The sequence below is a fragment of the Suricata suricatta genome, chromosome X, assembly GCF_006229205.1.
Source record: "Suricata suricatta isolate VVHF042 chromosome X, meerkat_22Aug2017_6uvM2_HiC, whole genome shotgun sequence".
Classification (NCBI taxonomy): Eukaryota; Metazoa; Chordata; class Mammalia; order Carnivora; family Herpestidae; genus Suricata; species Suricata suricatta.
Window position 1 is genome coordinate 33,578,672 of NC_043717.1, and position 27,762 is coordinate 33,606,433.

The window sequence follows — 27,762 nt, forward strand, 5'->3', positions numbered from 1 at the left end:
GTTCTGTAGCAAGCATCAAACAAGGCAGTTCCCCTTTCCCAGGGAGCAGTCGCATTGTAGTCATCTTTTGGTCACCCTGACCAAACTACCTGGATGTGTGACTCTACACAAACAGTGGGTATCGGGATGGTTGGGCCTTAGTGTGGCATACTTAGCAAGGCAATTTAAGGATGCCTGAGCCCTGTGGTGACCACCTCTCCCATCAACCAGTGGAAATATTTGTATTGAATGCATTTTTACTTCAAAAAACTTTAGCCCCTTATTTCTAGAGATTTTTGAACACGATATAATGAGCCAAAAGGGAAGGAAAGTCCCAATTCTAAGCCAAAAGCAAAGTTTAGAGAGAAAACAATGCTCTGTGGAAAACGTGAATTATAACTTTGGTTTTTGTTTGATACTTACAAAGGATGCCAAACTTACTTCCTCTGAACGTTATCAAAAGATAGTTGAATTGGTTACTATCGAGATATAGGTAGTGGTATAGCAGTGTACTCACTAAACTAAAGGTTTAAAATAAGATTGCCAAATATGATGACGTTGTTGATTCTTCAGTAATTTCCTTTATATATGTTTTCTTAATCTTTCAGAGTTTTCTATTTTTGCCAACTCAAACAACCAGAAATGTATGTGTTGTGTTGGAGCCTAGACTATACTGAGCTTAAACAATTTGATTTTGAGGGCCACCAAGATATAAAAATACATGTGGATAAATCTGTACCTTGAACTCTGATTTTGGGTTAATTTTTATCATCCTCTGGAATCATTGTAAGCAACAATATTTTCATTGCAGGAAAGTTAGACCACATTGTTTTTCATGTGGCTGCGAAATAACAGTTCTGTCATGCTGAATTTCCATATTGGTCGTTTATTTCCTTTTTATAGATGTTGTATCCAATTATTCTGATAGCGTAGATTATTATTTTTTTAATGTTTATTTTTGAGAGCATGATAGACAGAGCATGAACAAGGGAGGGACAGAGAGAGAGGGAGAAACAGAACCTGAATCAGGCTCCAGGCTCCCAGCTGTCAGCACAGAGCCCAGGGCAGGTCTCAAACTCACAAACTGTGAGATCATGACCTGAGCTGAAGTTGGACGCTGAACTGACTGAACTACCCAGGCACCCCTGTAGGTCATTATTTAATGCCAAAGTATTTTCTCTTTGACAAAAGAACACTTTTGCAGATAGAACAAATAATGAATAGATTTAGGAGACCATGTAGAAACTTATATTGATGGATAGTGCCACTGAACAGTAAAGCATCTTTCTCTGGTATGTAGTTGTCACAGCCTATTCAGATTTCCCATATCTGGTCTGACCTCAGCCAAATACTAGATTAGGTTTCAAATCATTAGGACTATGGGCACTGACTTGAGAAAAAAGAATATATGAAACTCTGCCCGAATAAAAATGAATTCCATCCTTTTTTTTTTTTCCCTCAAAACCAGAATATCTTCCATAGTATCAGCTAGGAGTGATTTTGGCTGCAAGAACAGACAATGTGGCTAACGATGGACAGGAGTTCATTTATCTCACATAACAAGGTGCCTGGAGATTTGTGGCTGCTGGGGATTTGGTTTAATATCTCAACTGTATCAGGATCCTCTGCTCTATAAGTTCATGTTCGCAAGATGGTTGGTGCAACTCCAGACACGGCATGAAGAAGAGAAAAAGAAATGGTCACAGGATATTTGTCCTTTTCATTATAAACCAAAACTCTTTCAAGAGCCCGCCAATAGATTTCTGCTTATAGTTCATTTCTGCTTATAGTCACACAGTGAAGCGTGGCCACTATTGGCTGCGAGGGAGACTGGGAAACCAAGGCTTTTTGTAACCCCTAGAATGGAGACAAGCAGGGGGCAAAAGCAGATAGGCACAGACATGGGGGTACCCTATCAACATATGTGAAACACATGTAACTTCTATACTATTCGGTTCTATTCCATGTCACACAGGGCAGCAAAACTAAGGAGATAATCAAAGAATTTCTGTCTGGCTGGATTTCATAATCTTTCATCTATTTTCCCAAAATACAAATCAAAGCCTCTATTCGAGCTTTATTTACTAATGTTTCCTTTAATGTACTGTATGATCTAATCCAATTTAATTTCCTGCCTCCATGCATTTGCTCGCGCTGTTAGCTCAGCCTGAATAGACCTTTTCCCATTTCTATGTATTAAACATCTTATTTGTTCTTCAAAACCCACCTCAAATATTATTTCTACAATAAAGTATTCCCTACTCTCCCCAGCTTGAAATTATCTGTAGGCTCCAAAGTCACATTCTTTTGGCCTAAAATAACAATAGCTTGAGTTCTTTACATAGACCATCTCAATCTTCCCAATCACCAGTGAGGTAGATACTATTGTTATTCTCATTCTATGGTTGTTGAAACTGAAGCTTAGGAAAATGAAGTAATTCAGTCAAGAGCACACAGTTTATGAATGCTAGTCTGAATATTTAGCCCAAGTTCTTTTTTTTTTTTGTAATCTTTATTTTATTTTGAGAGAGAGCCAGAGAGTGCGTGGGGGAGGGGCAGAGAGAGAGGGTGACACCAAATGAGAAGCAGGCTCCAGGCTGTCAACACAGAGCCCAACATGGGGCTCAAACCCATGGACGGAGAGCTCATGACCTGAGCCTAAGTCAGACGCTTAACTGACTGAGCCACCTAGGCGCCCTGATTTAGCCCCAGTTCTATCTGATGCTCAAATCCATTCTCTTAACACTATGCCATACTACTTTCTTTATATACCTACTAGCTGCAAGAGGGTAAATTAAGCTAGGAACAGAGTCTTATTCCCCTCTAACTACCCCCGCCGCTTTACTCATTCACTGCCTTGGAATTCAGAGGCACTCAGAAAGTTATTAAATAAGGAAAGCTGAGGACTCTGACATTATGGCAGCAAAGTAGTACATAAGGAGATTCAAGGGGCACCTGGGTGGCTCAGTCTGTTAAACGTCTGACTTTGGCTCAGGTCATGATCTCTCAGTTGGAGGGTTCGAGCCCCACGTCAGGCTCTGTACTGACAGCTAGCCTGTCTTTGGACTCTGTGTCTCCCTCTCTCTCTCTCTCTCTGACCCTCCCCTGCTCATGCTGTCTCTCTCTCTCAAAAATAAATAAAAACATTTTTTAAATTAAAAAAAAAAAGAAGATTCAAAACCAGACTGTCTCAGTTTGAATCTTGGCTTATTTGAGCAAGTTATTTACCCTGTACTACAATTTTCTTGCCAGTAAAATAGGAATAATTTCTCTGTCATACAGTTATTTTTATTAGGTTTAAATTAGATAATACATATAAAGTACTTAAAACAGTGTTGGCACAAAGTAATTTCTTGATAAATGTTAGCTGTTATTTATTTTTTCAATGGCCCTTTTGCAAATTGAGAGTAAAGATGCTAAGAATACAGGGACTATTTTCAGATAGGCCTACCTAACAGGCTGTAATATAAATGGAGTACTACAAATAATTTACTGAGTCGTTCTGTTTGTTTAATTCTGGTTACATGATTTAAATGTATTTTAAATAAACAAGTAGTACCAATAAATAACTATATTTTTTTCTCTAACTCCACACCCCACCCCAACAAAATAAGAACCCTAACATGCATTTAGTTTCCTCTGCTATGTGTGCTTCTCACATATAGAAATCAACTGGGGATTTAGTTGGAATGGTTTTTGTTGGTTGGTTTCTGTTTGGTTTGGTTTTTGTTTTGTTTTGTTTTGCAGTGTGCAGCAATATTGACTTAGATTTGTTATCTTTTTTCTTCTTGAGTCATTTTTATTTTGATAAAGTATATCTTCAAATAATTCTTTCAAAAATAGTTTATATGTCTAGACACTGAGAAATTTTGTGATTGTTAGGGTATGGGAAAAACAATTTAGAAATGGTAAAGGGAAATGTTTCATTTAGCTCTCAAGGTTAAATGCTAAATGAGGCTTGGTATAAAATTCTAGGATCAAAACAGTTTTCCCTCAGAACTTTCAAGATATTGTCTTAGAGCATCTATGGTTGCCAATTTTATTCTCATTTCTATATCAGTATCCAGCTAATTTTTCTCTGAATGCTTTTGAATTTTATTTAATTTATAAGATATATATATATAGGTAGAGGATTTTGTAAAAAAAATCCATGTTGTGTGCTTGTTGGGACCTGGTGGCCTGAAGACTGACATCCTGAATCAGATCTGATAATGTTCATTATTTCACATATATACATATAAACTTTATTATTTGAGAGACAGTGCATCAGAGTGCATGAGTGCCGGGGTAGTGATGGGATGAGGGGGATGGAGAGCACAGAGAGAGAGAGAGAGAGAGAGAGAGAGAGACAGACAGACAGACAGACAGAATCTCAAGCAGGCTCTGTGCTAACAGCAGGGCTCAATCTCACAAACCATGAGATCATGACCTGAGCTGAAACCAAGAGTTGGACACTTCACCAACTGAGCCATCCAGGTATCCCCATTATTTCTTTTTTTTCGTTCCCTTTCACTATCTGTGTTTTACCATGAATCACAATCATGTGGATATTTAAACTTCTGAATCTATTTTCTATGTCTCTTGGTATGTCTTTTCATTTTTTTGTCCCTATGCATTATATCCTGGAAAAATCATCTGGCTCACTCTTCATCTGTGTTTAAGGCTGAAATCAATCCAGTATGCACTGTTAGGTCATTCTATTCCGAGTCTTACTGGTTAGGCATATATTCTGATTATTTGATAACTATGCCATACTAGTCAGTGAATATTTTTAATATAATTCCTAGGTGTGTTTGGTGTTCTTTTTAGCCCATATCTTGAGTTTCTAATTTCAATGATCATATATTTCACTTCTAAAAGCTCTAGCTAGGGGTGCCTGGGTGGCTTAGTTGGATAAGTGACTGACTTTGGCTCAGATCATGATCTTACGGTTCATGCGTTCAAGCCTCACATCAGGCTCTGTGATGACAGCTCAGAACCTGGAGCCTGCTTCGGATTCTGTATGTCTCCCTCTCTCTCTGCCCCTCCCTGGCTTGCATTCTGTCTCTCTCAAAAATAAATGTATATTAAAAAATTGTTTTAAGCTCTAGCTATATCTTTCCTCTCATGTGTGTCATCTAGAATATCTCTGGGATATTATACTTAATTTTAAAGTTTTCTTGGGCACCTGGGCAGCTCAGTCAGTTAAGCACCTGACTTTGGCTCAGGTCATGATCTCACAGTTCATGGGTTCAAGCCCCATGTCAGGCTCTGTGCTGACAGCTCAGAGCCTGGAGCCTGTCTTCAGATTCTGTGTCTTCCTCTCTCTCTCTGTCCCTCCCCCACTTCTTCTCTCCCTCTCTCTCTCTCAAAAAGAAAGAAACTCACACACACACACAAATTTTAAAGTCTTTAGTTTGCTGTGTTAATTATTTCTTCCATTTGGGGAGTCAGCTAATTTTCTTTCATCGTTGTTCTTGGTTTTGTGCTTATATTTCTTTCATATACTTTGTTTTTCTTTCTATGGATTTTTTGTTCCATGTAATGAATTTGGCATTGTTAGCAGTGAGAGGTTCTAGATAGGTTTCAGTTGCGTGAATTAACCTGTAGCATGATTCTTTCAGTACTAAAACATACGAGTATTTTTGCATAAACATTATCATGGCTATATAATTATTTGCCACATAGGATTAAGACCTCCTTTATGTGCTGGCAATGCTATATGGGAAGTTTTGAGGGGATGGAGTCTCCCGGAAAAATCAAAATTCCAAGGATACACCTCTTCTGTATTTGAAGTCTAAATTTACACTTCCCAGATGGTTTGGTAATCCCAAATTATACAAAAAATGTAAAAACTTAGTCCTAGTCCTAAAGGACATGTTGTACCGATTATAAGTTTATTGACTTTAAGCTTTAGATCTCCCTTTCTTTGTCCTGTTTTGTGATGCCAGGCCTTGTAAACATTTCTCCTTGGCTGGACAGTATAATGTTAGCCTTTGTCAGGTGAGGGTGCTGGAGGAACAGTGCAGAGCATAGCAGAGGCAGGAGCTTATCTTTCTGGTCTGGAGTGGGGTTTTTTTCCTGAATATATCACGCAACTGCCCATGGAAGGCAGAAGACCAAGTGGTGCTCATTCAGCACTTGACACCCAATTCCAAGCTGGCAGCATCCTTGCTAGCAATGTACAGGAGACTCGGGGGCACCCGTCCAATGAAGCTCCCTGGCACCCAAACAGGTGGGTGCCTGCCTTCTAGCCCTAGCTCACTCGCCCCAGCTCACCAGCACCCTGGTGTGCAGCTCCCTGTTTGCCAGCCTTGGCCTGCCAGTTATGGGCCAGCTCTGATATGTTCTACATCGGAGGACTCCTCCACTATCCGGTGGCTGCAACCTACCCTCTCTGCCAAGGTCTGAGTCCCAGCCTGTAGATGGTGGAAGGAGCAGTGTTTTTTCAAGCCCTTGGATCTTTTCCCTCAACTCTAGAGGTAATAGCTGCTCCCTGCAATGCTATTCCTGTATACTTTAGAGTTCTTTTATCCTTTTAGTAATCACCTCAAGCTCATTAATAATTCTTTATATTAATTATGTTCAAATTACTGGCACAGTTTGTGTCTCCTGACTGGACTCTAATTGATACACCTGGCAAAAGTTAATGCCAAGAGCCCAGGTTGCATTGGCAACACATAGAAATATAAATGCCACCCACACACACATTGAACTTACAATAAAAATACATAAAACCTCACAGAGAAACAACCCAGCTTAAGCAGAAATCAGCAGACATAATCAGTGGAAGGATTAGAACCCCTCAAATGAGGGATAATAGAATAAAATTTGAAAGACAATATAAAATCAGTATGTTTTAGAGACTTAAAAGCCTGAAAGAAGGATCAAAGCACTAAGAAAAGAGCAAGATGCTAGGAAAAAAGAACCACCACAGAAATATAAAGACAAAAAATATAGCCGCCAGAAAGCAGTTTAATGGTTAAGTTAAAAAGCAAATTAGACACAGATAAAAAGAGAATAAATGATCTGTAAAATTGATTTAAGGAAATGTCCCAGAATTCTGTGATACAGAGTGACACAAAGATTGAAAATACTTTGAGGGGCGCCTGGGTGGCTCAGTCGGTTAAGCCTCCGGCTTTGGTTCAGGTCAGATCTCACGTTCGTGGGTTCGAGCCCCGTGTCAGGCTCTGTGCTGACAGCTAGCTCAGAGCCTGGAGCCTGCTTCAGATTCTGTGTCTCCTTCTCTCTCTGCCCCTCCCCCTCTCATGCTCTGTCTCTCTCTGTATCAAAAATAAATAAAATATTAAAAAAAAATACTTTGAAAAGTTTAAGAGGCCTAGAAGATAAAATTTATAAGACCCAGAGCAGTGCTTATACTTTTGTACCATGTGTGTGAGAAGAAATAAAGACTATGTATTCCTATTTTGTTATATTTCCATAAAAAAAGGCACACATGAAAATTGGTAAAATGTGTATCTGTGCAAATGTAGTGATGATGAGGGGAAGCAGTAGATGTGGGCAAGGTTAGATACATTTTTTAATTGGATACTTTTATTTTATTACTTGGATACATTTTATGTTAGTTGCATTAGTTTAGGTCCTCTGCCAAGCAGAAGCCAAGATGAGGTTGGGTGTGTAAGAGACCGATTGGGGGAATTGCCTTTGAGTGTAAAAGAGGGAGCCCCAGAAGGTGGAAAGAGTCTTCAGATCATAGTGCAGATCTGACCCCTGTCAAAGAAGGAGAGTTGCCCAGGCAGAATGTAAAGACTGCAGTGCGGTTGTAGGAAAAGTTCAGCCATGCTGATGAGGGATCCGCAAGTCAAAGTAGCCTGTCGAAGGAATCACATGTCTTGCAGGAGCAGGTCTGCCTTACTTTCCTTGCCACGCTTAGCCATTGGCTGTGAGCAGCCTCTGTGAGGTGCAGCCTGCTGTGGCTTCCGGGCTAGAATGGTGGTGGGTTCAGAGCGCAGCAGCTGAGGCCATCTGTCAATTACACTCCTGCAGCCAGAGAGCCGAGTGGCCCATTTTCATTGCCACCACCCCATGTGATTCCATTTTGTATTCAAAGAAGGGCAAAATAAAGACATTTTCAGACAAAGACTGAGGACCTTATCACTCACAGAATGTCACTCTAGGAACCTCTGAAGGATTCACTTTGGAAAAAAATATTTTGAATCCTGAAGGATAGTGCAGGATGCAGGAAGCAATGATGAGCAAATAAATTGGCAACATGTGGGAAAGAAATTAGTAAGTGTGCAGATCAATTGAAGTAGTCACTAACTTAAATAAAAAACAACAAAGATAACAATAATGACTAATTTGGGTGTATTTAAAACAAGATGGAGGGGCGCCTGGGTGGCTCAGTCACTTAAACATCCAACTGTAGATTTCAGCTCCTGTCATGATCTCAGGGCCATAAGATCAAGACCCGCATGGGGTACTGGGTATGGAGCCTGCTTATGACTCTCAATCCCTCTCTCTCCCCACCCCCCAAAACACACACACACACACACACACACACACACACACACACGATGAAATTAAAATATTGGCAACGACATCTAAAATCGGAAGGGTAAATTGGAGTTCGAATATTTTAAGGTCCATGCATTCATCTAGATGTAATCAAGTTAAGATGTGATCATACTGGATTAGAGGAATAAGAGAAAGGAGAGGGAGGTTTAGATGGATACACAAAGGGAAGAAGGTCATGTGATGATGGAGGCAGAGATTGAAGTGATGCAGCTATAAGCCAAGGAACATTAAGAATTTCTGAGAGCCTTCATAAGCCAGGAAGAGGCAAGGAAGGACTGTTCCTTCTTTTTCCACAGTCTTCAGAGAGAGCATGGCCCTGCTGACATCTTGATTTTGGAGTTCTAGCTTCCAAGCCTATGGGAGAATAAATTTCTGTTGTTTAAACTAACAAGTGTGTGGTAACTTGTTATGGCAACGTTAGGAAACTGCTACACTGCCAGATTATTTTCCAGAGTGGCTGTACCAGTTTACATTCTCACCACTAGTATATGAGAGATCCAGCTTCTCTACACCCTCACCAGCATTTGATATCATCATTATATTTTCTTTTCATTGTTTTAATAAGTTTGTAGTGGTATCTTATTGTGGTTTAGATTTGTATTTCTCTAAAGACTAATGACGTTAAACGTCTTTTCAGGTACTTATTTGCCATCCACATCGTTTCCTGGGTGAAATGTTTGTTCCTGTCTTTTGCTCTTTTATAATTGGATTTTTTTCTGCTAAGTTTTGAGAGTTCGTCACTTACTCTACAAAGAAAGCTTTTGCTGGAAATGTGGTTTGCAAATATTTTGACCACACTGTAGAGTGGTCATCCTATTACTAAAATATTTCACAGCATAAAAGTTTTTAATTCTGGTGAAGTCTAAACTATCATTTTTTCTTTTATGTACAGTGCTTTTAGTGTCATTTTAAAGAACTCTTTACCTAGTTCTGAGTCCTGAAGATGTTCGCCTATTTTCTTCAAAAAGTTTCAGAGTTTCACATTTTACATTTAAATCCAAGATTCATTTAGAATTAAGTTTTCTATATGGTAAAATGTTTAGGTCAAGGCTTAACTTTTTCTTCTTTTTTACCCATGTATGGATGCCCAACTGTTCTAGCACAATTTTTTGAAAAAGCTATCCTACCTTCATTGAATTGCTTTTGGATCTTTGTCAAAAATCAGTTGGCCATTTCAACAAATGATGCTGGGAAAACTGGATATCCACATGCAAAAAAAAATGAACTTGGATTGATACTTCACCATATATACAAAAATTAACTCAAAACACATCAAAGACTGCCTTCTCCTCGGCAGTTCAGCAAAGAACAAAGATTCAAAGCATTCCTTTTTTTAACTGTGTAATTCTTTACTGTGAAATATCTCAGAATGTCACTTTTGTTTTAAATAATAGAATTGATAACTGAGGAAGGAAACATAATCTGGATTATAAAATTGTTACTTTAATAAAAATTCCTTCAACAGTAAAAAAAAAATCTATCAAAGACCTAAATGTAAGATCTCTCTATTGTTCAGATTGTGTAATTTCTATTGATTTGTCTTTGAGTACTCTGATTCTTTCCTCTGTCTTCTCCAATATACTGTTGAGCCTAACCAATGAGTTTTTTTTTTAATTTCAGGACTTTCCAGTTCTATAATTTCTGTGGTTCTTTTTAAATATCTTCTTTTTGTGCTGAGAATTTCTATTTCATTTGTTTCAAAAGTGTTCATAATTGCTCACTGAAGCATTTTTGGGATTGATGCTTTAAAATCCTTGTCAGATAATTGCAACATCTGAGTCATCTTTTTTGGCATCTACACAATTGTCCTGATTTTTGGTATAATGAGTCATCTCTGATTGTATCATGGATATTTTGGGTATTATGTTGTGAAACTCTGGACCCTACTTAATCATTATAGGTAGCTGTACTGTTTAGTTGTAGGGAACAAGTCCAACTTTTTGTCCATTTATAAAATTAGTTTGTTATCTTATCAATGAGTTGTAAGAGTTCTTTATATATTCTGGATATACAAGTCTTTCATCTGGGTATGTGATTTATCAACATTTTCTCCCAGTTCTATGGCTTTTCTGTGCATTTTCTTAGGGTGTTTACTGGTGTTCCTTAGTGGTGTTTTGAGCGTAGGAGTTCAAAAGCTTTGGGGCACCTGGGTGACTCAATGGCTTAAGCGTCCAACTTCGGCTCAAGTCATAATCTCATGGTTTGTGGATTCAAGCCCCGTTGTCGGACTCTGTGCTGACAGCTCAGAGCCTGGAGGCTGCTTCAGATTCTATATCTCCCTCTCTCTCTGACCCTCCCCTGCTTGCGCTGTCTCTCTCTGTCTCTCAAACATAAATAAAAACATAAAAAAAATTAAAGAAGTTTAAAGCTTTGAATTTTGGTGACATTGAATTTATTAATTATTGTTTTATGAATCATACATTTAGGGTCATATCTAAGAAATCTTTTCCTAATTAAGGTCCTTAAGATATTCACCTATTTTCTATTACAGGTTTTATAACATTAGCTTTTGCACTTAGATCTCTGATTCATTTTGAGTTAATGTATGAGTGATATGTGCATGTGGATATCCAATTTTCCCAGCACCATTTGTTGAAAACGCTATCCTTTCCCCCACCGAAATGTGTTGGCACCTTTATAAAAAACCAGTTGGCTATAAATGTAAGAGCTTATTTCTAGATTCTCAGTTCTTTCCTTTGATCTATCTGCCTGTCTTTGTGCTAGCATCCTGCTATATTGATAACTATAGTTTATAATAAGTTTTGAAATTGGGAAGTGAAAGTCCTCCAACTTTGTTTTTCATTTTCAAAATTTGTGTGTCTGTGTGTTGCGGTGGGGGGTGTATTCTAGGTCTATTCAGTTTAATTTTAGGATCAGTATTAAGTCAAAAACTGTGAGGGGTCTGAGATTTTACCCTAATTTCAAACTATGTTAGTCGGTCACAGTTTCACATGCATATACTGACAAAGGATATCAGATCCCTGTATCAGGGACACAGATGGTAGATTACTCCTGGTAAAAGCAGATCCAGAGTAGCATCTTGCATAGTTCCCCATGTGGCAGTTCTCCAAAGAGCAACACAAGTGAGGGTCAGATGTTTGCCTGTATATGCAGTGGGGTTCACTGCAGGAATGGACTCCCCCCTCCCAATTATGAGACTCTAAGTTCATATAAGGTTTGCTGGCACAGCTGCCCATTCTTCTCTTCTCTTTTGGAAGAGAGAATAACTTTACCTTTACTCTGGAATGTAAAGAAATCTTCTCTGGGGAGGGGAGGGGAAAGGAGAAAGGTCTCTAGATTTATAACCTTGGAATGTGAGCAAATATCTCTTAGGGAGACATATCTCTCAATCTCTAGCTTCCAAGGTTTTTGCTGTTCAAACATGTTCTTTACTCAGAAAACCTGCACTGTGCAGAACTGTAGAATATCCGTGGAGAACTGTCTCCCAACAGTCAGCTTATCAATTTCCACATACACAAAAAAACTGTTGGAATTTTGGTAGAGGTTGTGTTAATCTGTTGATCAATTTCAGGATGTCATGGAATCTCTCTCCATTTATTTCAGTCTTCTTTGACTTCTCTCATCAGTGTTTTTAAATTTTCAGTGTGCCTGTTTTGTACTTATTTTGTTAAATTTATTCCTAGTTATTTTTTATTCTTTTTAGTGCTATTGTGAATGGAATTATATTCTTAATTTTGTTTTGTTTGTAAGTAGTAATACAACTGATTTTCATATACTGATTTTGTATCCTGAGATTTTGCTAAACTGACTTATTAGTTCTAATAGTTTTTTGTTTGTGAATTCTGTACAATTTTCTACATATAGGCTCATGTCATTTACAAATGAAGACAGTTTTTCTTCTTTCTTTAAAATCTCAATGCCTTTTATTTTTCTTGACTGATTGCACTGGCCAGAACCGTCAGTACAATGTTGAAGTAGCAACAGTGAAGTGGCAAGAGTGGACATCCTTGCTTTGTTCTCAATTTAAAGAGGTAACATCCAGTCTTTTATCACTAAGTATCATGTTAATTGCAGGGGTTATGTACAGACCCCTGCAGGGGAATTTCCTCTCTATTATTGGTTTCTTGAGAGTTTGTATTATGAACATCAAATGCTTTCTTCTATATCTATTGAGTGATTAGGTGGCTTCTGTTCTTTATTTTATTCTGTGGTTCATTTTCAAGTGAATTAGTTTTCCTGAACTTTTAGAAAAGATTTATAAATTTGTGGCTATGGTTTTTGTGAAGTGTCAAAAACTATGGTGGCTTAATTGCTGGGGTTTCTATTCTTTGTTTGCCTCTTTTAACTTTTCTGAACCTGTTCTTTCTTTTGTCTCTATCGTCACTATCCTGTTCTATTTGGATTCACCAGTAAATGGGGCGCCAGGGTGGCTCAGTGGGTTAAGCGTCCAACTTCAGCTCAGGTCATGATCGTGTGGTTTGTGGGTTTGAGCCCTGCATCAGGTTCTGTGCTGACAAGTCAGAGCCTGGAGCCTGTTTCAGATTCTTTGTCTCCCTCTCTCTCTGCCCCTCCCTTGTCCACACTCTCTCTCTGTCTCAAAAAATAAATAAACATTAAAAAAAATTTTTTAAAGATTCACCAGTAAATATCCTCAATGTGGATCTTTACCCGTTAATGACACTTTTAGCTAGTTAGTTCTAAGAGTTCATGTGTGTTAGTGAGACTGTTTTAGCTCTCTTAGACCTTATTGCAGGCCCACGGTACTCACTTGCTATTAGAATATTAAACTCTTTATAGTTTTAGCTCCTGTCCTCACATTGGCTCTATGAATTTTCAGGGAGTACTTGTTCGTAATTTTGTGTTTTCAGGTCAGTGAGAGGCCCTGTTGCTTCCCTGTGCTTCCTTCTGCTTATAAAATAATACTACAGTATTGTCGTTGTCACTAGTCTGTCCCCACTTGCTCATATTTTATTTCTGGAAGGGGGGATAATTTATCAGCTTGTTTGTCTTGCACAAATAACTCCTATTTAGAAAGAAAGCTAGCAGCTAGATAACTTGAACATGAAAACAGGAAACCAAGGAACAAAAGTAAAATATGTCAACTACTGGGACCAGGACTGTGACAGATGTTATGTGTCTGTGTGCGAGATAATCCCTTTTGTTGGACCACATCTTCTGTGCACCAGGTGGCAGAAATAATTGGGAATGAACAGGGAGTAAACAACCAAAAAAAAAAGTGACAGTCTTCACCTCCACTGCTTCAACTTACTAATTTTCTTTTTAAAAGATTTAATGAAATTAAGTTACATGAGGGAGCCTGGAATTATATTTTACACAGGTAGTTATGAGCAGAAAAGAAAGGCAGTTAATGAGCTGGTGCTTTGGTCTTGCAACAGATGTCATTTGAATCCTTCAAACAAAGATTTTGGAGGGTTTTTTTCTTAATCATGTTGAAATAATGAGGCTTGTTTTTATGGTATATTCTCTGTTCAAAGAGGGAGACGTTGAAAATGGATTTTACTCCCATGTGCCATCAGTAGACAAGTAAAATAAATAAAAACTCATAACCTAAGTACAAGTGATTACTCAATAAAGTCCAACAAATTTGAAACAATGAAAAGTAATCTAGAGGCTCTAGGTAAATATTTGAAAACCAAATAACTGTGCCTTTGAGCACTCCATAAGCTGATTTATAAAAAGGCAAATATATAGATTCAAATTTAAAAATAAATATTTTTAAATCTGGCATGCTATGTGATTAGAATTCTCAGTGACTAAAACAGGGAATTTCCATTTTTAAAAAGTAAGATGTTGGACTTTTGGATATTTCAAACCCACCTCCACACACACTATTCTTATCCCAAGAATTTTATTTTAGCCATTGTGTAACATTTTAAATTTCTCCACAAATGACTTTATACTTTTGTCTTACATTCCCCAAATGTTTAAAATCATGCATTTTAAACCTTAAAAAATTCCTAGTACACTTAGTAATTTAATGGTGCCCAAATATGGAAATGTAATTCTAGTTCATTCACTGAGAGTAACTTCTTAGAAGTTATAACAATAAAAAAAGTAAAGATTAACAAAAGTGTTTATCTTGAATATTGAGCCTTCATAATAAAAAGTAGGGGATATACTTCTCTAGTCATTGTATTTTATTTAGGAGCTGTAGAAGGAAACACACATACTTGCAAAATATTTTTAATGTACGTACATTAATTTTTAAATCAATCTAGTTTCAAATATTTTTCTGACTGCCTACTATATTCCCATTAAATGCCATAATGACTGGTTATGCTTTAAAATTATAGGAAGAACTCAGTTGGTTAGGCATCTGACCTCGGCTCAGGTCATGATCTCGTGGTCCATGAGTTCTGGCTCCATGTTGGGCTCTGTGCTCACAGCTCAGAGCCTGGATTCTTCTTTGGATTCTGTGTCTCCCTCTCTCTCTGCCCCTCCCATACTCGTGCTCTGTTTCTCTTTCTCAAAAATAAACATTAAAAAAATTTTTAATTACAGGAAGAATAAGTAAAGGTTTTACTCTGGAAAATTATAAATATATTGCAGAGTGATATGTCCAAATAATTTGAAAAACCAACCTAAAATTAATGGGCAAGTGCCTCATTAAACATCATCAGGTAATTCTTATTTTTAAGGAAAACAGATGCTAGTTCAAGACGTCTCCTCTGCCTCCTTCTTCATCCTACCAATGAAGTCTGTACATGTTGTCAACAGAGAGCTTTATAGTAAGCACAGCCTGGGGAATAAAACTGTATGTCTAATAATACATATATCTAAGAACTATTTTTTAAAATAAGCCTGTTCAAAATTGAGATAACACTGAAAAAAGAGATCAAGGTAAAAGATGAAAGATTTTCCTAGATATCAACTACTCTCCTAAATTTTTTAGGGCAAGGAATGGGGAAAGAAGATGAATGACACAAGAAAGGAACGAGATCACAAAGAAATTGCTAGAAGAAAGAAAAATACATACCTAAGGGAAAAAACTGACAAAATCCTGGCTCATTAAGATCTGTAGCCTAAAGAAGGAGGAGCCTGTATTCATAATTCCTTTATGTGCATTGAATGGGGATCTAAGAGACAAATTTCTCTTTCATTATTTAGAGTTATACCTATTGATACAGTGAAAATATGATTTAGGGATGTGGAAGAAATAGATTGTAGAAAATATTTGCCCTGTGACCAGCGCTTGAACCATAATAGTCAACCAATCGTTCCCTTTTGAAACACACTTAGAGTAGCAACATAATTCATTTGAAATACTTGTGCCCCTACTATGTGCCAGAGTTGGTTCTAAACACTGAGACTAAAGTGAAAACAAAACAGACAACAATTCATACCTTCATAAGATTATATTTCGGTGGGAAAAACAGATAAAACAGGATAAATAAGTAAACTTATAGAATATGGACATAAAAAGAGCTATCAATATGGAATATGGATATAAAAAGAGCTATCAATCAATAGTGCTACATGCTATGGAGAAAAAAATAAAGCCAGGAAATAGGATAGAATTTCTTGATCAAGAGTGATAGTGGTGATAGTGTGGAGATGAATAAAAAGGTTACATTAAGTAATATCCAAAGGAAATGAGACTACCTGGGGGAAAAGCATTCTAGGTAGAGGGAAGAAGAAATGGCAAAACTTTGAGACAGGAGCTTGTCTGATGTGCTGAGTTAATTACAAGAAAGCCATTGTGGCTGGAGTAGAGTGAGTGAAGAGAAGAAAAATCAGAGTTGAGGTCACCTGATATAATTACAAAATCTTCTTTTCCTTATGAGTACTTTTAGGATCTACTATTGGCAACTTTCAAATATGCAATACTGTATTATTAACGGTAGTCACTATGTTGTATGTTACATCCCCAGAGCTTATTTCTCTTATAAACTGGAAGTTTATACCTTTTGACCACAATCACCCAATTCTCTTACTGCCTAACCCCCGCTTCTGGCAACCCACAAATCTGATCTCTGTTTCTGTGAGTTTGTTTTTTTTAGGTTCTACATGTAAGTGAGATCATATAGTATATCATACAGTATACAGTATACACAGAACTGACTCCTGTGGCATACCAGATAAATAAATGATGGCTATTAACTAAACTCATTGTGGTAATTATTTAGCAACACGGGTATCCCCCGCATTTCAAAAGTTTGCATTATACCAGTTCACTTTTACAAAAAATGTGCATCAGTACCTATTTTTGCTAACCAAAAGAAATCCAAAGAGGCTTTTTGCTTTTATGAAAAGGGGTGAAAAGCAAAAACAGTGTTCAGCATTTGTTTTGCAGAGAGCTGTTAAAGAGAGCGCACCCTGAGAGTAGTCCCGCCAAGATCCTTCCCCCAGAGCCACTCTCACCATCTCAGCATCAGGCCCTGAGAGCTTTCAGCTGCATCTGTGAGCATCTGTGCCTTATATCAATTTATTTTGCACATCCGTTAGCAAGATGTGTCCTAAGGTTTCAGACAAGCCTACGAGAGTGATTTTGAGGGGCTGAGAACACTCAAAACTTTTTCCATATAAACTAACAGTAATTGCTTTGCACTATGCCATTTTGGCTTACGAAAAGTTTCATAGGAACACCCTACTTTTGGATAGCAGAGGAAAACTGTACACACATATGTCAAATCATTCTGTTACACACCTTAAACCTATATTCTTTCTGTTACACGTCAGTTATATCTCAAACTGGGAAAAAATCATGACAACACCAAGTGCTGGCGAGGATGTGGAGAAACGGAATCTCTTATACAGTGCTGTTGGAATGTAAAATGGTATAGCTACTCTGGAAAACAGTTTGGCGTTTCCTTTAAAAACCTAAACATACACTTACCATATGGCCCAGCAATCACACTCTTAGGCATTCATCCCAGAGGAATAAAAATTATGCCCTCATCAAAACCTATACTTGATTATTCTAGCAGTTTTATTTATAGTAGCCTAAAATTGGAAACAGCCCAGATGTTTTTCACAGGTGAACGGTCTGTGGTACATCTGTGCTTGCTGTGGAATATAACTCAGCAATAAAAAGAAGTAACTATTGGTGCTTACAACAGCTTGGAGGAATTCCAAGGGCACTATACTCAGTGAATAAAAGCCATTTTTAAAAGGTCACATATTGAGGAACCTGGATGGCTCAGTCTGATAACTGTCTGACTCTTGATCTCAGTTTAGGTCTTGATCTAAGGGTCCTGAGTTCAAGCCCTGCATTGGGCTCCACTCTGGGAATGAAGCCTACTTTTAAAAATATATGTAAAAAATAAAAGGCCACATATTGTATGATTTTATTCATATAACATTCTCTAGTGACAAAATTATAGAGATGGAGAACAAATTAGTGGTGGCTAGGAGCTAGAGTTTGTGGCATGAGGGGGGAAGATGTGGATGTGACTATAAGGGGTAGCAAAAAGGGAGTTCTTTATGGCAATGGAAATGTTCTATGTCTTGATTGCAGTGAAGGGGACACAAATCTGCACGTGTGATAAAATGACATAGAGCTGCATGCACACATGATGCCCATGTCAGTTTGCTGGTTCTGACATTGTTCTTCAGTTAGGTGAGATGCAACTCTTAGGGAAAATTACTGAAGGGTACCTGGGATCTCTCTTCCTATCCCTGCAACGTCCTGTGAACCTTTATTATTTCAAAATAGAGTCTGAAACCCGAAATTAAAAAACCAACACAAATAAAACTTTATTGAAAGACATTGAAGACCTTAGAGAGAGAGATGATGCCAGAGAGATACTTGAGGACAGCTCATCCCCAGCCCATTGTGACATCTTACAACTTGACTTTGAGTGAGCAGCACAGGAACCAAAAGATTTGGAGGAGTGGTATCATCTGACTTAGGTTTAAACAGGATCACTCTGACTGCCATAATGAGAACAGAATGAATCAAGAGAGAGTGTCCTTTCAAGATTAAAAAAATAATAGCTTCTTTGCAGGTACACGGGTAGACTAGTCCAACAGAGAAGGGGAAACTGATGCACAAGAGTAGGAGGAGAATGATACCAGCAATTCAGCAAAGCTAGCTAACCAAGCACATTAAGCAATCCAAATGTACCTAACATACTATATAATTTACTGATTTATCCTATTTGTTGTTTGTAGCCTATCTCACTCCAGTAGAATACAAGCTCTATGAGGGCAGGGACTTTTGTTTGCTTATTTATGCTGAGTACAGACTATTACCTGGCTCATAGTAGGTGCTCAGTAAATTTTTGCTGCATGAACATATAGGCATAAAGGGAAAAAAGGTCTATCACATGAACACTAACACTTAGTTCGGAGTGCAGGGCAGCGCTTGGGAATGATAGGAAGAGATGGTGTCTAGAGAAACAGAGAGAAGTGCCATGCCATCCAATGATATTACACCATCCTGCAGGGACAGAGAAAATTCAGGCCCTTTTATGTTTCATGTTTGATGGTCTCTTTTGAAATCCTTTTGTGTCCAGAGTCAAATGTAAGGAAAGATTTCTGTTATATATCACGATTACCTGAAGTATATACTTGATAAATATAGTTTGAAGGACTACCCAGATGAAAGATTTTATACTATTTCCCAAATGCTCACCAGGCCAGTGATTCTTGTATTAGGTCGTATAATTTCCGAAAGCATCACTGACCCCAAGGTACACAGCCCACCACCCTGAGAATCATACTAAAGATTAAATATTTTTATCTTTTTAAAGACTACTTTTAGGAACGCATTAAAAATTTATTCATTTGGCCAGACCACAGAAGTCACTTCTCTCACTTTTGTTTAAAATATAGTATGTTGAGTATTCTCTCTGACAGTAAGCAAGGCCTGTGGAAGTGCTACTGCTGTGGTATAGTGGCCCTGTTCTCCAGAACATTCAAGTAAATCTCAGATTCTTTTCTCTAGTTTGGAAAAGTTAAGAAAGGGCATATTCTCCATAACACAAGTTATAATTTCTGGTGTTTACAAAGGCCCCTTATTAGAAAACAATTCAACTTGAATTGCTGTTTGCAGGCTGAAACTCACATACTGCTTTGAGCTTTAGTGTTCATTGCTCAGCTAATAAACTGGACATTATTGTAAGTGCTAAATACATTATGTCTCTGTAACCAAGAATAATCAACATATGGCTTTCCTGTCTTCAAACAGTTGCCATCACCATCACCTAATAATGTACAATTGAATTCAGTATCACATTCAAACAAGGGTTCCATTTTAATTGAGGGAATCACTACAGTAAACAGTTTTATAAGTAGAATAGAGAATAGATAAGAAACTCTAAAAAGATTTCTTGATCTCTGTATCTTAGGGAAAAGGCAATCTTTGATCTCTCTTGTACCAGAGATGAACAGATCTGATAGGTTACTGGGGTCTTTTAATCTTCATCAACATACAACATTATTGACATTTTTGTGTGCTTGCACTTTGATGAGCTCTAACACATGTATAGATTCGTATGACCACCACTACAGTTAGGATATAGAACAATTACATCACACACCACATCCTGGACTCCCTTGTGCTATCTCATTGCAGTAGGAATTGGTCAACTACATCTGAGTCACATCTTGCCCATTGCCTGTTTTCTTAGAAAAACAGAAGCTAAGAATGGTTTTTATATTTTTAAAGCGTTGTAAAAAGAACAAAAGCAACAAACAAAAATAAATAAGAATAACTAAGAATAATATAAGAATAAAATAAACACAGACCATATGCAGTCCACAAAGCCTAAAATATTTACTATCTGGCCCTCTGCAGAAAATGTTTGCTGACCTTCTGTTTTACAACCACATCCATGCCCCACCTCTACCCCCTGGAAACCACTAATCTTTCTCATCACTATAGTTTTGTCTTTTGGAAAATGTCATACAAATGGCATCATACAGTATGCAGCCTTTTGAGAGTTTGAAGCAAAATGCCTTTGAGATTCACCCATGTTGTTGCATTCATGAATAGTTCTTTCCTGGTTACTGCGGAGTAGGATTCCATTGTATGGATGTACCACCACTTGTTTATACATGCACCTGTTCAGGGACATTTCAGTTGTTTCTAGTTTTTTGCTATTTATAAGTAGAGCATTTGTGAACATCCATGTACAGGATTTGGGGTGAATATAAATTTTCATTTCTCTAGGGTAAATACCTGGTAGTGAGATTGCTGGGTCACATAGCAAATGTATGTTTAACTTCACAAAAAGTAACCTGCCAAAAAGTTTTTCAGAGTGGCTGTATCAGTTTGCATTCCAACCAATTAACGTATGAGAGTTCTAGTGACTCTGCATCCTTGCCAGTGCTTGATATTGTCAGTATTTTTTATTGTTGCCATTCAGTGGTATTTCCTTGTGGTTTTCATTTGCATTTCCCTAGTGGCTAATGTTGTTGAACATCTTTTCATGTGCTTATTTGCCGTCTGTATATTTTCTTTGGTGAAATGTTTGTTCAAGTCTTTGCCATTAAAAAACAAACAAACAAACCCTGGATGGCTCAGTTGGTTAAGCATCTAACTTTGGCTCAGGTCATGATTTCACAGTTCATGAATTCGATCCTCTTGTAAGGCTCTGTGCTAACAGCTCAGAGCCTAGAGCCTCCTTCAGATTCTGTGTCTCCTGCTCTCTCTGCCCCTCCCCCACTCATGCTCTGTCTCTGTCTCTCTCTCAGAAAAAAAAAAACATTAAAAATTAAAAAAAACCTTCTATTATGAAATAACTATACATCCACAGGATGTTGCAAAGATACTGTAGAGATGTCACATGGACCCTTCACCCACTTTTCCCCAATGGTTACATCTAACATAACTATACTATAATACCAAAACTAGTAATTGACATTGGTATGATGTATGTGTATAGTTCTATGCCATATTGTCGTGTGTGTAGATTTGTGTAACTACCACAGCTGGCAAGATGCAGAACTGTTCCATCACCGCAAATATCTCCTTTGTGCTGCCCCTTTATCCTCATGGCCCTGCACCTCCCCCCAAACCAACACTAAACCCTGGCAACCAGTGATTTGCTTTCCATCTCTATACTTTTGGTACATGGAGAATTCTAGATACGTGGAATCACACAGTATGTGCCAGTTTGAGTTTAGCTTTTTTTCTCTCAGCCTACTATCTATCCAAGACAGAGATCTATCTGAGTTGTTGCATATATCAATAACATGTTGATTTTTAGTGCTGTCTAATCATTCTGTGGTCTAGATGTACCACCGTATGTGTAACCATTCAACTATTGAGAGACATTTTAGTTGTTTCAGGTTTTTGGCTATTGCAAATAATGTTGCTATGATCATTTGTGTGGACATGACTGTTCATATCTCTGGGATGAATGACCAGGAGTATGATTACTGGGTTGTATTTTAAGGTTTTTGCTGGGTTGTTTATTGTCTTACTGTGTAGTTTTAAGAGTTATATATATATATATACCCACACACACACACAGACACACACAGGGTACAAATCCTTTCTTTATTTTTAATGGATCATAATTTTGGTGTCAGGTCTAAGAAGTCTTTGTCTAACAACTGACAGTGATGATTTTCTTCTATGTTTCTTTATATGTGGTTTACAGTTTTATGTTTTACATTTAGATATGGGATCCATTTTGAATTAATTCTTGGATAAAGTATGAATGAGGCTTAGATCCAGGTTCATTTTTTTTTTTTTGGCAAACAAATGTCCAGCTGTTGTAATACCATTTGTTGAGTAGTCTATTCTTTGTCCAATGAATTGCCAAATATTGTACAGTGAATGTTAATTGGCAATAAAAAAAGAAATGAAATACTGATACAAACTACAATAAGAATCAACCTTGAAAACATTATACTAAGTGAAAGAAGCCAGTCACAGAAGACCACATGCCGTATTCATTCCATTTATATTGAGTGTCCAGAAGAAAGGTAAATTCATAGAGATAAAAATACATCAGAGATCACCTGGGGCTTACTGAATTCAGAAGGAAATGAGTGACTGCTAATGAGTACAGGTAATAAAGATGTCCTAAAGTTGATTCTGGTGAAGGGCACTTGGGTGGCTAGTCAGTCGAGCATCTGACTTTGACTAGGGTAATGATCTCATGGTTCGTGGGTTCGAGCCCTGCCTCAGGCTCTGTGCTGACAGCTAGCTCAGAGCCTGGAGCCTGCTTCAGATTCTGTATCTCCCTCTCTTTCTGACCCTCCCCTGCTCACACTCTCTCTGTCTCTCAAAAATAAATAAACATTTAAAAAATTTAGAAGGTCTATAGTTTTTACATTTAGGTCACTGATCTATTTTGAACCCGTTTTTGTTTATGGTGTAAGGTATGGTTCCAAATACATTTTCTATTGCATATAGATAGCTGATTGTGCCACCATAATTTGCTGAAAAGACTATTATTTCTCCACTGAATTGTCTTTGCACCTTTGTCAGAAATCAGTCATCCGTATATGTGTAGGTCTAATCCATTCCATTGCTCTAATTGCCTGTCTTGACATCAATCCCACACTGTTTTGATTAGTGTAGCTTTATAATAAGTTTTTGAAGTTAGTTTTGGGGGTACCTGGGTGACTCATTTTGGGGCACCTGGGTGTCTCTGTCGGTTGAACATTCAACTTTGGCTCAGGTCCTGATCTCATGGTTCGTGGGCTCAAGCCCCATGTCAGGCTTTGCACTAACAGTGGGAAACCTGCTTTGGATTCTCTGTCTCTCTCTGTCTCTCTCTCTCAAAAATAAACATTTAAAAAATGAAGTTAGTTTTAATCTTCTAGTTTTGTTCCTCTTGTTCAAAGTTATTTTGACTATTGTAGGTCCTTGGTACTTCTATATGAAATTTAGGAGTATTTTGTCAATTTCTACCAAAAACCCTGCTGGAACTGGTGATTGCATGTAATCTATAGATCAATTTGGAGGGAATCCACATATTAATAATAAGTCTTATGACCTGTGGATATAGTATATCTCTCTATTCATTTTGGTCTTGTTTAATTTCTTTCAGCAGTAGTTTGTTGTTTTTAGTGTACAGAGTTTTTACATCTTTTATTAGATGTATTGACAAGTTTTTAATATTTTTTAATATATTGTTGGATTCAGTTTGATAAAATTTTGTTTAGATTTTGCACTGATGTTCATGAGGGATACTGACCTTTCATGTTTGTCTTTTGGTAATGTCCTTGTCAGGTTTTAGTATCAAGGCAATGCCAGCCTTAAAGAATAAGTTGGGAACTATTCCCTTCTCTTCAGTTATTTTTAAGAGTTACAAAGAATTGGTGTTCCTTCTTCCTTAAATATTTCACAGAATCTGCCAGTGAAGACATGTAGGCCAAGTATTTCCTTTGTAAGAAAGTCTTTAACTAAAATTTCCATTTATTTAATGTAGGGCATTTCAAGTTTTCTGTTTTGATATTGGTCATTTGTATTTTCTCTTTTCTTTCTGGATCAGTTTGGTTAAAGGTTAATCAATTTTATTGTTCTCAAAGTAGAAGCTTTGGGTTTCATTTATTCTATAATTTTTCTGTCATCTATTTCATTGATTTTTACTCTGATATTTATAATTTCCTTTCTTCTGCTTAGTTTGGACTACATTTGCTCTTTCTTTTCTACTTTATTTTTTTTTAATATTTTAAACATTCATTTATTTTTGAGAGACAGAGCACACATGGGGGAGGAGCACAGAGAGAGGGAGACACTGAATCTGAAGCAGCCTCCAGGCTCTGAGCTGTTAGCACAGAGCTGTCAGCACAGAGCCTGAAGTGGAGCTCGAACTCACAAGCTGTGAAATCATGACCTGAACTGAAGTCAGATATTCAACTGACTGAGCCACCCAGGCACCCCTCCTTATCTACTTTCTTAAGGCGAAAGCTGAGGTAATTGATTTGGGGTCTTCTTTTCCAGTGTAAGTGTTTAGTGCTATTTCCCCTACATACTGCTTTAGTGACACCCCAGAATTTTGATATGTTATGTTTTCGTGTTTATTCAATTCAGAACACTTTCTAATTTTCCTTTTCATTTTTTCTTTGATTTCCTTTGGGTTGATTTTATTCTTTTGATTTTTTTATTTATATGTGTTATTTAGTTTTCAAATGTTTATGGATTTTTCAAATATATTTCTGTTATAGATTTTTAATTTAATTCCTTTGTCCTTAGAAAATGGATTCTATGTGACTTCTGTCCTTTTAAATGCATTGAGACTCATTTTATGGCTCATAATATGGTCTCTCTTGGTAAATGTTCCATATGCAATTGAGAAAGAGTGTATTCTGCTGTTGTTGGATGGCATGTTCTATAAATGTCACTTAGATCAAATTGGTTGGCTGTGTTGTTCAAGTCTTCTATAGCTGCACTAATTTTCTTTCTGCTTGCTCTTTCAATTATTTAGAGAGGGGCATTGAAATCAACTATAATTGTGGATTTGTCTATTTCTTCCTACAGTTCTCTCAGATTTTGCCTCATATATTTTGAAGCTCTGCTATTTGATGCATAAGCGTTTTGGATTATGTGCTCTTGATGAATTGCTTTCTTTATCAGTTTAAAATGATCTTTCCTATTCCTGATAGTATTTTGTACTCTGAAATCTACTTTAATATTCATATAGCTACTGAGATTTTTCTTTTTTACTAGTATTAGCATGGTAATCTTTTTCTATCCTTTTAATGAGTTCTGTCTTTATATTTAAAATACATTTTTAAACTCATACCCTGATGAGAAACAAATTTACCACCTAGAAATATAATGACAATGTAGTTCCTTTTGTCTATAGCCTTATAGTTTTCAGTCAATACATCATTTTCCAAAGTTAGATAGATCAGCTTTTTAAAAATTTGCATACATTAGAATTAGTCTTTGTAGTATATAGTTCTATGGATTCTATACAGTTCAAATACAGTCATATATGCATCACCCCATCACTATGCAAAACCATTCATTCACCCTAAGAGCTCCCCATGCGTCCCCCTTTGTAGTCAAAAACTTGCACCTTCTCAATCCTTGGGAACCACTGTTTTGTCCCTGTAGTTTTGTCTTTTCTGGAGTATCATTTGAATGGAATCATGCAATGTACATAATATGAAGCTTTTGTTTTCTGCTTTCTTTTATGTAGTAGAATGCACTGAAGATTCATCCGTGTTGATGAAAGAATCAATAGCTCATTTCTTTTTACTGCACACAGGATTTCATGGTATGGATGCACCACAGTTCGTTTATTCATTCCTGTCATTAAAGACATCTTCTTTGCTTCCAGTTGTTAGCCAATATGAATAAAGTGGCCATAAACATTTGTGTACAGGATTGTGTATGGGTATAATTTTCCAAATCACTTTACATGTATATTGGTGTTAAACAAGTAAATACATGGTGGATGGTTCCAAGTTTCTCACTGTCAGAGAGGAAAGTTACAGGTAAACAAATAAAGCAAGAAGAAACCCTATGATACTAGATTGGAGTCAGAGAAATAAAGTATGAACTTACATTTAGCTTAAGATAGGTAAAGAAAGGAAGAATTCTAGATAACGTGTGTACATGTGGGCTAGTACCCATGTCTATATTATGTAGCTCCATCCATCAAGAGGGCCTAAAGCAATGATACCCAATAGAAACAAGCATAGTCAGGACCCAGATTTTGGTTCTTAAATACAGTCTCCACTCAACGGAACCAGGGACTGTTAGAGAAACAGTTGATTTTTAGGACCAGGGCAGAGAGCATCTTGTAGTATCAGAAAACGAGAAGGTGCTCCAAAAAACCCCTAAGATATGAGGGCTTGTCAAAGTGACAAAGAACCAACCTGAAAGAGCTACCACTGACTAAAGTGGGAACAAATGGAGTGTTTTATTATTTCACTTTATCTCCTTCCCCCCATATTAGCTTTAACTCTTTGTTTTGTTATTCTGGGGTTGCTTTTGGGTTTAAGTACACATTTTTAATTTGACATAGTCAACTTTCTAGTAATGTTATACCACTTCATGCATAGAATATTTACATTTCTTCCCTCAGGGACTTGGTGTTACTGTTGTCCTGCATTTTACTTTTACACGTATTATAAACCTCATGCTACATTGTTAGTTATTGCTATTTACACAAATGTCTTTTCCATATGTTTAAAGAAAAAGAAAAAATATTAGACATTTACCCATTATCGTTACTATTTCCAGTGCTCTTCCTTCCATTGTGTAGATCTGTATTTCCTTTGGGTAGTATTTTTTTTTCCTGCCTAAAGGATTTCCTTTAACATTTCTTATAATGGTGGTCTGCTGGTAATGAATTATTTCACCTTTTGTAAGTCTGAAAAGGTATTCTTTTATCTTTTTTTTTGAAATATGTTTTTTCTGGGTATAGAATCTTACACTGACTTTCTTTTTCTTTCAGTACTTTAAGGATGTTCCATTGTTGTCTTGCTTGCATTGTTTCTGATGATAAATGTGCTGTAACATCTTTGTTCCCTAGGACATTGTTAGGAAGGTAAGATCACAAGCAGAGTGGAACTCTGTAGGTACAGGCCAACCTGTTGTCCACAGGTGGAGTTTCTTATTTGTTTCAGGGAAGCTTCAGCCCTACTTTTGAGGATTTCCAACTCCTATTATCATTATTCAGTACTTTGAGCAAGTGCTAAAGGTTAAACTTACAAAGGGTTGTGTTCCTAATAGCATAAGGGAGATGTCCTTACTTCCTTGAGTGGTGGCAGCAGAAGTGACCAGCCACAAAATTAGAAGCCCTTTTATGTGAATTTCCTTCCTTTGCCCCTACCATTAATTCACCCCTTTTATTCATTATATCATGTAGACTATCCCCCTTCCTTAGAATTTTAACACCTATGTATTTTAAGTGAAGGATGGTTGTTTTAGATAATTGGGTGATGAAAAGAAGCCAGAAAAATTAACTTAAAAAGTACTAGGGCCCAAATGAAAAGACAAGCCAATGTAATAAGTATCTGCACTTGTACTTATAAATTTGTAAGTACTCACAGAGTTCTTGATTTTTGTTGTTGTTGAGATCTTTCTTTACAGATCTTGGTGGTCAAATGACTAAGTTCTGGCTAATGAGGCAGAAGTTTTGGGTGGGATTTTGGGAAAGCTCTTTTAAAAGAAGGTTGACTCGCCTAGAGAGTAGGCTTCTGCCCCTTTTCTGTCTATCACAGCCTGGAATGCAGACTCAATGGCTAGAGTTGCAGTGGTTACATTGCGACAATGAGGAAAACTTCAGGGTAGAAGTTGTTGCTAAGCATGGCAAAGCAGCAAGATCGAAAAATCCTGGGACTTGGATGAGTTCATGGACACACCACAAGATTACCTACCTCTGCCTGCAAAAGTGACAAATAAATTTAAACCACCCCTTACTG

At 37.2% G+C, this 27,762-nt stretch overlaps 1 long non-coding RNA gene across 2 annotated transcripts; it reads left to right on the forward strand.

Moving 5' to 3' along the window:
• On the forward strand, positions 1 to 27,762 carry LOC115283257. Of its 2 annotated transcripts, none has more exons than XR_003904971.1 (3): positions 1 to 114; positions 26,793 to 26,885; positions 27,562 to 27,762. It is a non-coding gene; the product is annotated as an uncharacterized LOC115283257 (long non-coding RNA). The 2 variants fall into 2 exon arrangements; XR_003904972.1 differs by lacking the exon at positions 1 to 114 and adding an exon at positions 25,545 to 25,607.